Below are 14,897 nucleotides of genomic sequence, written 5' to 3'. Positions count from 1 at the left end.
GCCGGTTGAGACTGCAGAGAATCTGTGACGTCACCGGCTTGGGCAGGACAGACGGGACTCGGTGAGTGATCGGGAGTGATGGCGGAATCCGAGAGGAAATCAGGTGATGTAAACCTGAGCACCTGAGCCTAATTTAAACTCTAAATTAAACTCTATTTTTCATCTAGATTGCGGCTTCTAGGTCATTCTAAAAGCTGTTCCTGGCAGATGAAGTCTGCCATCAGATGTTCTTTAAAGGAATATTCCCATCTTCTGTGATGTGTCCCAGTGGTGAGATCTGCAACAATCTTGGGATCCACTGATCCCTTTCCTACAGCTTGGCGCATGCGCAGCCACTCTCCGTTCATGTCTATGGAGAGCTACATGGAAAGCTCTCCGTTTGGCCGTGCTACGGGAAGGGGTTCAACTGATCCCTGTTCCCAAGATGGGTGCTAGTTATAAATACTTAATACAGAAGCTAAGAATACACCTTTAACTTAATTTTTCTAGCAATATGATTCATCAAAGAAGGGTTATTCACAAATAATACACTATGATCCCATTATCTATATCCTCCTTCTATAAGTGGTATCCGTATTCTCGTTAGATTTGGTAACTGCATCAATGACACATGAAAATAGGCTACAAAAGACTAATCCTTTAACTTAGCAATGTATATATTTTATGGCACCCCCATCCCTGTCCTCTTGAATACGACCACCCATAAGTGAGCGAAGCTGAGCGACGCACCATCACGTCTCACCCGATGTTATTTAAACCTCCACGTGATTTCTTGCAGAGCCGGGAGATAAGTGTCTCTGATTAGGAAGAAATATTCCCTGCATTATGGAGAATGAGTCAGGAAAAGCTGACGTGACCCACAGAAATGTAATTTCACTAATTCTCTACATTCGGCGTGGGGGGGGGGGGGGGGTGACAGAGCCTTCTGCAGTTTTATGATATAGAACAAAGCCATTTTGATGCCACAAAACCCCTAATGACTTAGTCATCATCATCAATGGTCTGTCGCCTCTGACTGACAGTGTTCCTAAGAGGTTCTGCAGCAGCTGAGGTCGGCAAATTGCATTCAATTTGAAGAAAATAGCAGATGACAGTTTCCCAATGGACTAGAATGATACACTCTGGTAGTTTCACGCCTGCAATACAAATAACAGCAGACCCTGTAGCGTTAATCGCTGGATGTCAATGACCTAAAGCAAGGGCTTTAATTTACTTTAATCGTCGGCCGTCACCATTAAAATTAATTTTATGCAAAATGCTAGAAAAAGAAATGTGGCATATGAATGCTCCAAGGTGGAGTCTTATATGAAAGCCTGAAGCCGTGGTGAGCCACACAATTTAGAAACTTCCAGAAATGTTAAACTCACGTGGTGGACATTCAATGGCTTCACTCTTTGGTTTTACATAGGTGGCAGTATCACTACTATTTCTTTAAGAAATCACCTTTAAAGAAGTTCACTAGGACAAGGATAGTAATACCAAGTAGTGGATCAGAAAACACCGCCCAGGGCCCATGGCCACCCAAACCACCCACCAAATTTTGTACTGAAAAGGACCTTCTCCCATGAAATCCTCATACTTCTGTTGCTACACTTAACACATATGTACAGAAGAGCCATTTTAGGAGCTCCAAAGGTACTGAAACTGCAGATTGAAAGCAGGCAGTAGTACATCTGTTTCTGCTCTCTAGTTACAAGTACACATGAGTCATTTCAGGACCTTTAAAGGTCCTGAACCCAAAGATTCAAAGTAGGCAGAAGGGACACATCCTCCATTTCCCAAGAAGCTGATTCTAGTACCAGATGTAGGAAGTGATTTCCAGACTTGTAGGAACTTTAATATTCATACAGCCCAGGGCCCATGGTAGTCTTAACCCACCCCTGCTAATGCCCTCTCCTTTAAATTAAGGTATCAATATAGAACAGTATCAGGGCAAGCAGTACGTCCTCTTCTTGGCCCACCCATGTCACGTCCGTGAGTAACATGTACGGTGTATATCAGTTGTATTCAAATGGATGAGACAGAGCTGCAATACCAAGAACAGCCACTATAAAATTTGGAATGCTGTGCCAGGTATATAATAGGAATACAAGAGCACTTATCTGAAGAACATGGTGCCTTGAAATAGCTGATGAGTAGTCATGTGACATCTGATAACCAATCCTAAGGATAGATCTTCTGCAATAACTATCTTACTAGGTGGATAATACTTGCTATAAAATACCAAATGGAATAGTACTAAAGCTATCACAGCCCTTCTATTTCTGTTCCATCACTTCTCCGTGCTCTGACAATGAACTGACATCATTGGTGCTGACACATCTCTTCTAAAGTTCCAGCAATCACATGACCCCCGGGTATGGTGGGGGATCGGGGAAGTGCTGTCACAGGGCCTGAAGAGGATTGTATGAGTATCAATCACTTTCAGGTACTTGGACAACCCAAGTTTAATATCCATGATGCACCACCATGGGAGAAGTTAAATTACCCCTCCAATACTCCTCTGGTGGATCATGTCGCTCCATTCAATGTCATTGTCAGAGGTAGCCAAACACTTCATCAATCATAGAAATTACCTTTGTGCCCCACCCTTATCGCATATATTATGATGTAGGTCACACCTCAAAAGCCAAACTTGATTCTAATCTCAAAACAATGATATGTCTTTTAAATTCCAACATTATACCCCCCACATACATTGTTACTAGGACTACACAATGAACTACATAATGGTACCACCTACATACATACATCTATACTAGGACTACACAATGGTACCACCTACATACATACATCCTTTCTAGGACTACACAATGCTACCACCTACATACATACATACATCCTTACTAGGTTCACACAATGGTACCACCTACATACATACATCCTTACTAGGGCTACACAATGGTACCACCTACATACGTACATCCTTACTAGGTCTGCCCAATGGTGCCACCTTCATACATATATCCTTACTAGGTCTGCACAATGGTACCACCTACATACATACATCTATACTAGGATTACACAATGGTACCACCTACATACATACATACATCTATACTAGGATTACACAATGGTACCACCTACATACATACATTCTTACTAGGACCACACAATGCTACCACCTACATACATACATACATCTATACTAGGATTACACAATGGTACCACCTACATACATACATACATCTATACTAGGATTACACAATGGTACCACCTACATACATACATTCTTACTAGGATTACACAATGGTACCACCTACATACATACATACATCTATACTAGGATTACACAATGGTACCACCTACATACATACATTCTTACTAGGACCACACAATGCTACCACCTACATACATACATACATCTATACTAGGATTACACAATGGTACCACCTACATACATACATACATCTATACTAGGATTACACAATGGTACCACCTACATACATACATCTATACTAGGATTACACAATGGTACCACCTACATACATACATCCTTACTAGGACCACACAATGGTACCACCTGCATACATACATCCTTACTAGGACCACACAATGGTACCACCTGCATACATACATCCTTACTAGGACCACACAATGGTACCACCTACATACATACATCCTTACTAGGACTACGCAATGGTACCACTTATATACACACATCATTACTAGGACTACACAATAGTACCACCTTTATACACACATCTTTACTAGGACCACAAATTGGTACCACCTACAAACATATATCCCTACTAAAATTACGTAATGCTACCACCTACATCCATCCTTACTAGAACTACACGATGGTACCACCTTGCAGACATTTCCCACTGCAGTGCCTAAACAGTACTGTAAACCTAGTTGTAGTAGCATCAGCACAAAAATTACATCCACTGTCAATGGATCACCCACCAAGAAAGTATGAATTAAAAAACTGGGAGGCAAACATGTAGTGTTATACATATGATATTTATACAGAAATTCCCAATATGTAGTCACTACTATGGCAGGGCTTGTACCGATACACCAGACACTACGCCACACACACACACACATTGGTCTAGTACTGTCATCTACTAAGAGGTTAACATCACCACAGAAGCAAAATCAGCAGCCACTTCCCATGCCATCCAGCAGCCCTGGCACATTCACCTGAGCACAGCAATGTATATCACAGGAGATTTACACCTATTAGTCACAGGGATTCGGTCACTATATAGTGCTGTAGTTTGCAACATGTGGACCTTTGGTTTAAGAAGAATACGACTCCCAGCATGCCATGGGCAGCCATGATGAGTTGGTAGGTCACAGGTGGCACATGAACCCTAAACCTCAAAATTCACTATTCTAATTGGGAAACATCTACTATGCAATAGAAGACCACAAAAAAGGCAAAACAACTCAAAAATCTCAAAAGAGAAGACAAATATATACCTGGGCATGAAGCATGGGTACAGTAAGGGGTAAATTGAGACTCAGAGGGCAAAAGCCAACAGGATATTACAAAAAAAAATGACAAAAAAATCCAAAATCTATAAGAAATGGTCAAATCTTGCAACCAAATGCAGTCCAGAGGAGACACAGAAGGAAATATGAATGAGCAGTGGGAGTACCAAGGGAGTAATAAGAGTAATAGGAGCAAGAATCATAAAACACACATAAACTTTAATCCTGATGTAGATACAAACGTATGAGTGATGAGTAAATACAATGTATATACTGTGTGATGGGATGTATGGATGAGGCTGGATCATGCATAGTACACATGATGTGCACATGGATGACAAGTGCCTGCAGAATAATCTGCTGCAATATTTGGGATTGTCCCTGATAGAGGATGTATATAATCTGCACATACACAATACATGATCCGTGCACATAAATCACAGCAGGCTCCGTGCACATGACAGCTCTGCCAGCACATAGGATTTACATGTCATGTCCATGATGTGATAGCATGCAGGGAGGATGAGGAGGACACACACACCCGCCCGCCCCACTCACCTCTCCCGGGATGAGATGCCAGCCTCTGCCCTGCTATCAGCCTGCCCCGGATCATGTCTGAGGGGAGGAGGGCAGCGCTTGTACCCTTGTCTTCTTCACACCGTCTCCCCCAGCCGGGAGCTGACAGCCCCCATGACTCAACACTCCCAGCATGCTCCGGGGCCACCGGCTGCAGGCCGCCGCTAGGGGGCAGCAGGGAGGCGGGATCTCCCCTCATCCCTCCTGTCAGCCAGTGCACACGGGAGAGAGAGGGCATTATTACTGACAGGAGACTGTGTGAGGGGAGACAGAGAGGGGAGATACATGTATAGGATATATAGAGAGAGACAGGGGGAGATACATGTATAGGATAGAGAGCGGGAGAGACAGGGGGAGATACATGTATAGGATAGAGAGCGGGAGAGACAGGGGGAGATACATGTATAGGATAGAGAAAGAGAGAGACAGGGGGAGGTACATGTATAGGATAGAGAGCGGGAGAGACAGGGGGAGATACATGTATAGAATAGAGAGCGGGAGAGACAGGGGGAGATACATGTATAGGATAGAGAGAGAGACAGGGGGAGATACATGTATAGGAGAGAGAGAGACAGGGGGAGATACATGTATAGGATAGAGAGAGACAGGGGGAGATACATGTATAGGATAGAGAGAGAGACAGGGGGAGATACATGTATAGGATAGAGAGAGAGACAGGGGGAGATACATGTATAGGATAGAGAGAGAGAGAGAGACACAGGGGGAGATACATGTATAGGATAGAGAGAGAGACAGGGGGAGATACATGTATAGGATAGAGAGCGGGAGAGACAGGGGAAGATACATGTATAGGATAGAGAGCGGGAGAGACAGGGGAAGATACATGTATAGGATAGAGAGACAGGGGGAGATACATGTATAGGATAGAGAGCGGGAGAGACAGGGGGAGATACATGTATAGGATAGAGAGAGAGACAGGGGGAGATACATGTATAGGATAGAGAGAGAGACAGGAGATACATGTATAGGATAGAGAGAGGGGGAGATACATGTATAGGATAGAGAGAGACAGGAGATACATGTATAGGATAGAGATAGAGACAGGAGATACATGTATAGGATAGAGAGAGAGACAGGAGATACATGTATAGGATAGAGAGGGACAGGAGATACATGTATAGGATAGAGAGAGACAGGAGATACATCTATAGGATAGAGAGAGAGAGACAGGAGATACATGTATAGGATAGAGAGAGGGAGAGACAGGGGGAGATACATGTATAGGAGAGAGGCAGGGGGGAGATACATGTATAGGAGAGAGAGAGGGAGAGACAGGGGGAGATACATGTATAGGAGAGAGAGAGAGACAGGGGGAGATACATGTATAGGATAGAGAGAGAGACAGGAGATACATGTATAGGATATAGAGAGAGAGACAGGAGATACATGTATAGGATAGAGAGAGAGACAGGAAATCCATGTATAGGATAGAGGGAGAGACAGGGGGGATACATGTATAGGATAGAGAGAGGGGAGACAGGGGGAGATACATGTATAGGATAGAGAGAGGGAGAGACAGGGGGAGATACATGTATAGGATAGAGAGAGGGGAGACAGGAGATACATGTATAGGATAGAGAGAGGGAGAGACAGGGGGAGATACATGTATAGGAGAGAGGCAGGGGGGAGATACATGTATAGGAGAGAGAGAGGGAGAGACAGGGGGAGATACATGTATAGGATAGAGAGAGAGACGGGGAGATACATGTATAGGATAGAGAGAGAGACAGGAGATCCATGTATAGGATAGAGAGATAGAGACAGGGGGAGATACATGTATAGGATAGAGAGAGACAGCAGATACATGTATAGGATAGAGAGAGGGAGAGACAGGGGGAGATACATGTATAGCAGTGGTGGCGGACCTATGGCACTGGTGCCAGAGGCGGCACTCAGAGCGCTCTCTGTGGGCACCCAGGCCATCAACCCAGCATGAAGTTCACCAGACAGGACTCAAAGAATCTTCCTGCAGAATCTTCCTACAATAATAGGCGAATTTGCCCTCCTCCTTTCAACTCCATTGGTGTCTTTAGGAGGCTAAACAATTGAAAGTTGTCAAAGAACAAGGAGAAATAAATTACTGCTTAAATTGCTGTGCTGGCACTTTCCAATAAATAAGTGGCTTTTGGTTGAAGTTTGGGCACTCAGGCTCTAAAAGGTTCGCCATCACTGATGTATAGGATAGAGGGAGGGAGAGACGGGGAGATACATGTATAGGAGAGAGGCAGGGGGGAGATACATGTATAGGATAGAGAGAGGGAGAGACAGGGGGAGATACATGTATAGGATAGAGAGAGAGACAGGAGATACATGTATAGGATATATAGAGAGAGAGAGACAGGAGATACATGTATAGGATAGAGAGAGAGAGAGAGACAGGAGATACATGTAAAGGATAGAGAGAGAGACAGGAAATCCATGTATAGGATAGAGAGAGGGAGAGACAGGGGGAGATACATGTATAGGATAGAGAGATGGGAGACAGGGGGAGATACATGTATAGGATAGAGAGAGAGACAGGAGATCCATGTATAGGATAGAGAGAGAGAGACAGGGGGAGATACATGTATAGGATAGAGAGAGAGACAGGAGATCCATGTATAGGATAGAGAGAGACAGGGGGAGATACATGTATAGGATAGAGAGAGGGGAGACAGGGGGAGATACATGTATAGGATAGAGAGAGAGAGACAGGGGGAGATACATGTATATGATAGAGAGAGAGACATGGGGAGATACATGTATAGGATAGAGAGAGACAGGAGATACATGTATAGGATAGAGAGGGGGAAATACATGTATAGGATAGAGAGAGGGAGAGACAGGGGGAGATACGTGTATAGGAGAGAGGCAAGGGGGAGATACATGTATAGGATAGAGAAAGGGAGAGACAGGGGGAGATACATGTATAGGAGAGAGACAGGGGGAGATACATGTATAGGATAGAGAGAGGGAGAGACAGGGGGAGATACATGTATAGGATAGAGAGAGAGAGAGACAGGAGATACATGTATAGGAAAGAGAGAGAGAGACAGTGGGGGGATACATGTATAGGATAGAGAGAGAGACAGGGGGAGATACATGTATAGGAGAGAGAGAGGGGGGGGATACATGTATAGGATAGAGACAGGGGGAGATACATGTATAGGATAGAGGGAAGGGAGACAGGGGGAGATACATGTATAGGATAGAGGGATGGGAGACAGGGAGAGATACGTGTATAGGATAGAGAGAGAGAGACAGGGGGAGATACATGTATAGGATTGAGAGAGGGAGAGACAGGGGGAGATACATGTATAGGATAGACAGAGAGACAGGAAATACATGTATAGGATAGAGAGAGAGAGACAGTGGGGGGATACATGTATAGGAGAGAGAGGGGGGGGATACATGTATAGGATAGAGACAGGGGGAGATACATGTATAGGATAGAGGGAGGGGAGACAGGGGGAGATACATCTATAGGATAGAGGGATGGGAGACAGGGAGAGATACGTGTATAGGATAGAGAGAGAGAGACAGGGGGAGATACATGCATAGTATTGAGAGACAGGGGGAGATACATGTATAGGATAGAGAGAGAGACAGGGGGAGATATATGTATAGGATAGAGAGAGGGAGAGATAGGGGGAGATACATGTATAGGATAGAGAGAGAGAGACAGGGGGTGATATATGTATAGGATAGAGAGACAGGGTGAGATACATGTATAGGAGAGAGAGAGAGACAGGGGGGAGATACATGTATAGGATAGAGAGAGGGGATACAGGGGGAGATACATGTATAGGATAGAGAGAGGGGATACAGGGGGAGATACATGTATAGGATAGAGAGAGGGGAGACAGGGGGAGATACATGTATAGGATAGAGAGAGAGAGAGACGGGGGAATACATGTATAGGATAGAGAGAGAGAGAGACAGGGGGGAGATACATGTATAGGATAGAGAGAGACAGGGGGAGATACATGTATAGGATAGAGAGACAGGGGGAGATACATGTATAGGATAGAGAGAGAGACAGGGGGAGATACATGTATAGGATAAAGAGAGAGACGGGGAGATACATTTATAGGATAGAGAGAGAGAGAGACAGGGGGAGATACATGTATAGGATAGAGAGAGAGAGAGACAGGGGGAGATACATGTATAGGATAGAGAGAGAGACAGGGGGAGATACATGTATAGGATAGAGAGAGAGACAGGGGGAGATACATGTATAGGATAGAGAGAGGGAGAGACGGGGAGATACATTTATAGGATAGAGAGAGAGAGACAGGGGGAGATACATGTATAGGATAGAGAGAGGGGAGACAGGGGGAGTTACATGTATAGGATAGAGAGTGGGGAGCAGGGAGATACATGTATAGGATAGAGAGAGAGACAGGGGGAGATACATGTATAGGATAGAGAGAGACAGGGGTAGATACATGTATAGGAGAGAGAGAGGGGGGATACATGTATAGGATAGAGACAGGGGGAGATACATGTATAGGATAGAGGGAGTGGAGACAGGGGGATATACATGTATAGTATAGAGGGATGGGAGACAGGGAGAGATACATGTATAGGATAGAGAGAGAGAGAGACAGGGGGAGATACATGTATAGGATAGAGAGAGAGACAGGGGGAGATACATGTATAGGATAGAGAGAGGGAGAGAGAGACAGGGGGAGATACATGTATAGGATAGAGAGAGAGAGAGACAGGGGGGAAATACATGTATAGGATAGAGAGAGGGGAGCAGGGAGATACATGTATAGGATAGAGAGAGAGAGACAGGGGGAGATACATGTATAGGATAGAGAGAGAGAGACAGGGGGAGATACATGTATAGGAGAGAGAGAGGGGGGATACATGTATAGGATAGAGACAGGGGGAGATACATGTATAGGATAGAGGGAGTGGAGACAGGGGGATATACATGAATAGTATAGAGGGATGGGAGACAGGGAGAGATACATGTATAGGATAGAGAGAGAGAGAGACAGGGGGAGATACATGTATAGGATAGAGAGAGAGACAGGGGGAGATACATGTATAGGATAGAGAGAGGGAGAGAGAGACAGGGGGAGATACATGTATAGGATAGAGAGAGAGAGAGACAGGGGGGAAATACATGTATAGGATAGAGAGAGGGGAGACAGGGGGAGATACATGTATAGGATAGAGAGAGGGGAGACAGGGGGAGTTACATGTATAGGATAGAGAGTGGGGAGCAGGGAGATACATGTATAGGATAGAGAGAGAGACAGGGGGAGATACATGTATAGGATAGAGAGAGACAGGGGTAGATACATGTATAGGAGAGAGAGAGGGGGGATACATGTATAGGATAGAGACAGGGGGAGATACATGTATAGGATAGAGGGAGTGGAGACAGGGGGATATACATGTATAGTATAGAGGGATGGGAGACAGGGAGAGATACATGTATAGGATAGAGAGAGAGAGAGACAGGGGGAGATACATGTATAGGATAGAGAGAGAGACAGGGGGAGATACATGTATAGGATAGAGAGAGGGAGAGAGAGACAGGGGGAGATACATGTATAGGATAGAGAGAGAGAGAGACAGGGGGGAAATACATGTATAGGATAGAGAGAGGGGAGCAGGGAGATACATGTATAGGATAGAGAGAGAGAGACAGGGGGAGATACATGTATAGGATAGAGAGAGACAGGGGTAGATACATGTATAGGAGAGAGAGAGGGGGGATACATGTATAGGATAGAGACAGGGGGAGATACATGTATAGGATAGAGGGAGTGGAGACAGGGGGATATACATGTATAGTATAGAGGGATGGGAGACAGGGAGAGATACATGTATAGGATAGAGAGAGAGAGAGACAGGGGGAGATACATGTATAGGATAGAGAGAGAGACAGGGGGAGATACATGTATAGGATAGAGAGAGGGAGAGAGAGACAGGGGGAGATACATGTATAGGATAGAGAGAGAGAGAGACAGGGGGGAAATACATGTATAGGATAGAGAGAGGGGAGACAGGGGGAGATACATGTATAGGATAGAGAGAGGGGAGACAGGGGGGGGATACATGTATAGGATAGAGAGAGGGGAGACAGGGGGAGATACATGTATAGGATAGAGAGAGAGACAGGGGGAGATACATGTATAGGATAGAGAGAGAGAGAGACGGGGGATACATGTATAGGATAGATAGAGAGACAGGGGGAGATACATGTATAGGATAGAGAGAGGGGGAGACAGGGGGAGATACATGTATAGGATAGAGAAAGAGACAGTGGTAGATACATGTATAGGATAGAGAGAGGGAGAGACAGTGGGAGATACATGTATAGGATAGAGAAAGAGACAGTGGGAGATACATGTATAGGATAGAGAGAGAGAGAGAAACAGTGGGAGATACATGTATAGGATAGAGAGAGAGAGAGACAGGGGGAGATACATGTATAGGATAGAGAGAGGGGAGACAGGGGGAGATACATGTATAGGATAGAGAGAGCAGAGACAGGGGGAGATACATGTATAGGATAGAGAGAGACAGGGGGAGATACATGTATAGGATAGAGAGAGAGGGGGGGAGATACATGAATAGGATAGAGAGAGACAGGGGGAGATACATGTATAGGATAGAGATAGAGACAGGGGGAGATACATGTATAGGATAGAGAGAGAGACAGGGGGAGATACATGTATAGGATAGAGATAGAGACAGGGGGAGATACATGTATAGGATAGAGAGAGAGAAACAGGGGGAGATACATGTATAGGATAGAGAGAGAGAGAGACAGGGGGGGATACATGTATAGGATAGAGAGAGGGGAGATACATGTATTGGATAGAGAGAGAGAGACAGGGGGAGATACATGTATAGGATAGAGAGAGACAGGGGGAGATACATGTATAGGATAGAGAGAGAGGGGGGGAGATACATGTATAGGATAGAGAGAGACAGGGGGAGATACATGTATAGGATAGAGAGAGAGGGGGGATATACATGTATAGGATAGAGAGAGAGAGACAGGGGGAGATACATGTATAGGATAGAGATAGAGACAGGGGGAGATACATGTATAGTATAGAGAGAGAGAGAAACAGGGGGAGATACATGTATAGGATAGAGAGAGAGAGAGACAGGGGGAGATACATGTATAGGATAGAGAGAGGGGGAGATACATGTATAGGATAGAGAGAGAGACGGGGAGATACATGTATAGGATAGAGAGAGAGACAGGGGGAGATACTTGTATAGGATGGAGAGAGAGAGACAGGGGGAGATACATGTATAGGATAGAGAGAGAGAGACAGGGGGAGATACTTGTATAGGATAGAGAGAGACAGGGGGAGATACATGTATAGGATAGAGAGAGAGACGGGGATATACATGTATAGGATGGAGAGAGAGAGACAGGGGGAGATACATGTATAGGATAGAGAGAGAGAGAGACAGGGGGAGATACTTGTATAGGATAGAGAGAGACAGGGGGAGATACATATATAGGATAGAGAGAGAGAGAGACAGGGGGAGATACATGTATAGGATAGAGAGAGAGAGACAGGGGGAGATACATGTATAGGAGAGAGAGAGAGACAGGGGGAGATACATGTATAGGAGAGAGAGACAGGGGGAGATACATGTATAGGATAGAGAGAGAGGAGACGGGGAGATACATGTATAGGAGAGAGAGAGGGAGATACATGTATAGGAGATAGAGATGGGGGGAGATACATGTATAGGAAAGAGAGACAGGGGGAGATACATGTATAGGATAGAGAGGAGACAGGGGGAGATACATGTATAGGAAAGAGAGAGGGAGACAGGGGGAGGTACATGTATAGTGTAGAGAGAGACGGGGAGATACATGTATAGGATAGAGAGAGACAGGGGGAGATACATGTATAGGATAGAGAGAGGGAGAGACAGGGGGATATACATGTATAGGATAGAGAGAGAGAGAAACAGGGGGAGATACATGTATAGGATAGAGAGAGAGAGACAGGGGGAGATACATGTATAGGATAGAGAGAGGGGGAGATACATGTATAGGATAGAGAGAGAGACGGGGAGATACATGTATAGGATAGAGAGAGAGACAGGGGGAGATACATGTATAGGATGGAGAGAGAGAGACAGGGGAAGATACATGTATAGTATAGAGAGAGAGAGAGACAGGGGGAGATACTTGTATAGGATAGAGAGAGACAGGGGGAGATACATGTATAGGATAGAGAGAGAGACGGGGATATACATGTATAGGATAGAGAGAGAGAGACAGGGGGAGATACATGTATAGGATAGAGAGAGAGAGAGAGACAGGGGGAGATACTTGTATAGGATAGAGAGAGACAGGGGGAGATACATGTATAGGAGAGAGAGACAGGGGGAGATACATGTATAGGATAGAGAGAGAGGAGACGGGGAGATACATGTATAGGAGAGAGAGGGGAGATATATGTATAGGAGATAGAGATGGGGGGAGATACATGTATAGGAAAGAGAGGCAGGGGGAGATACATGTATAGGATAGAGAGGAGACAGGGGGAGATACATGTATAGGAAAGAGAGAGGGAGACAGGGGGAGGTACATGTATAGTGTAGAGAGAGACAGGGGGAGATACATGTATAGGATAGAGAGAGACAGGGGGAGATACATGTATAGGATAGAGAGAGGGAGAGACAGGGGGATATACATGTATAGGATAGAGAGAGAGAGAAACAGGGGGAGATACATGTATAGGATAGAGAGAGAGAGACAGGGGGAGTTACATGTATAGGATAGAGAGAGGGGGAGATACATGTATAGGATAGAGAGAGAGACGGGGAGATACATGTATAGGATAGAGAGAGAGACAGGGGGAGATACATGTATAGGATAGAGAGAGAGACAGGGGGAGATACTTGTATAGGATAGAGAGAGAGACGGGGAGATACATGTATAGGATAGATAGAGAGAGAGAGAGAGACAGGGGGAGATACATGTATAGGATAGAGAGAGAGACAGGGGGAGATGCATGGATAGAGAGAGAGAGAGACAGGGGGAGATACATGTATAGGATAGAGAGAGAGAGACAGGGGGAGATACATGTATAGGATAGAGAGAGAGAGACAGGGGGAGATACATGTATAGGATAGAGAGAGAGATAGAGACAGGAGATACATATATAGGATAGAGAGAGAGAGAGACAGGGGAGATACATGTATAGGATAGAGTGAGAGAGAGACAGGGGAGATACATGTATAGGATAGAGTGACAGACAGGGGAGATACATTTATAGGAAAGAGTGAGAGACATGGGGAGATACATGTATAGGATAGAGAGAGGGGAGACAGGGGGAGATACATTTATAGGATAGAGAGATAGATAGACAGGGGGAGATACATGTATAGGATAGAAAGATATGTAAACAGATAAGAAATAGATATAGAGATAAGAGAAAGATAGCGACATGGAGAGAGGAGGAGATAAATGTATACGCTGACACAAGGCGAATAAAGGAATTTTCCTGCTGTTTTCCTTGGACTAGATAGATATAGATATAGACAGATTTCAGAGACATAGAGAGGGAGATAAATGTATAGATATGAGATAGACAAAAGATAGATTTGAGAGAGGAAGAGGTATGATGGATGGATGGACAGATAGATGGATGGATACAAGAGCGATGGATATATATATACTGCCTTTATATCCTTACCTCCATGTCAAGTGTTAAAGGGGCATGGCTGGTGATAGGCTTGGGATGGGGCGTTCCTGTCCTGGGCACAAGCCATAGCATGTGCCTTTTCAGACACAGGCTATGGCACAATCCTTCGCCGGGCCGATCCTGGCATAGAACTGCCCTAGCAGCGCTGCTTCCTGCTGGATTTAT

The 14,897-nt window shown here is 44.8% G+C and overlaps 1 protein-coding gene across 16 annotated transcripts in view; it reads right to left on the bottom strand.

Moving 5' to 3' along the window:
• Positions 1-5,195, bottom strand: part of ERC2 (ELKS/RAB6-interacting/CAST family member 2) — a 606,872-nt gene extending 601,677 nt beyond the window's left edge. For 6 of the 16 annotated variants that reach the window (XM_072128517.1, XM_072128515.1, XM_072128522.1 and 3 more), the window contains exon 1: positions 5,005-5,194. The gene's annotated coding sequence lies outside the window, so the exon portion shown is untranslated. Of the gene's footprint in view, positions 1-5,004 lie in introns of all 16 variants that reach the window. The other 10 variants (XM_072128520.1, XM_072128514.1, XM_072128513.1 and 7 more) reach the window with 6 other exon arrangements.
• Positions 5,196-14,897: the final 9,702 nt, after the last annotated feature.

The sequence above is a fragment of the Engystomops pustulosus genome, chromosome 10 (genome assembly GCF_040894005.1).
Source record: "Engystomops pustulosus chromosome 10, aEngPut4.maternal, whole genome shotgun sequence".
In the NCBI taxonomy this organism is placed as follows: domain Eukaryota; kingdom Metazoa; phylum Chordata; class Amphibia; order Anura; family Leptodactylidae; genus Engystomops; species Engystomops pustulosus.
Note: the sequence above shows the minus strand (reverse complement) of the source record. Positions and strands in the feature narration are given on the sequence as shown.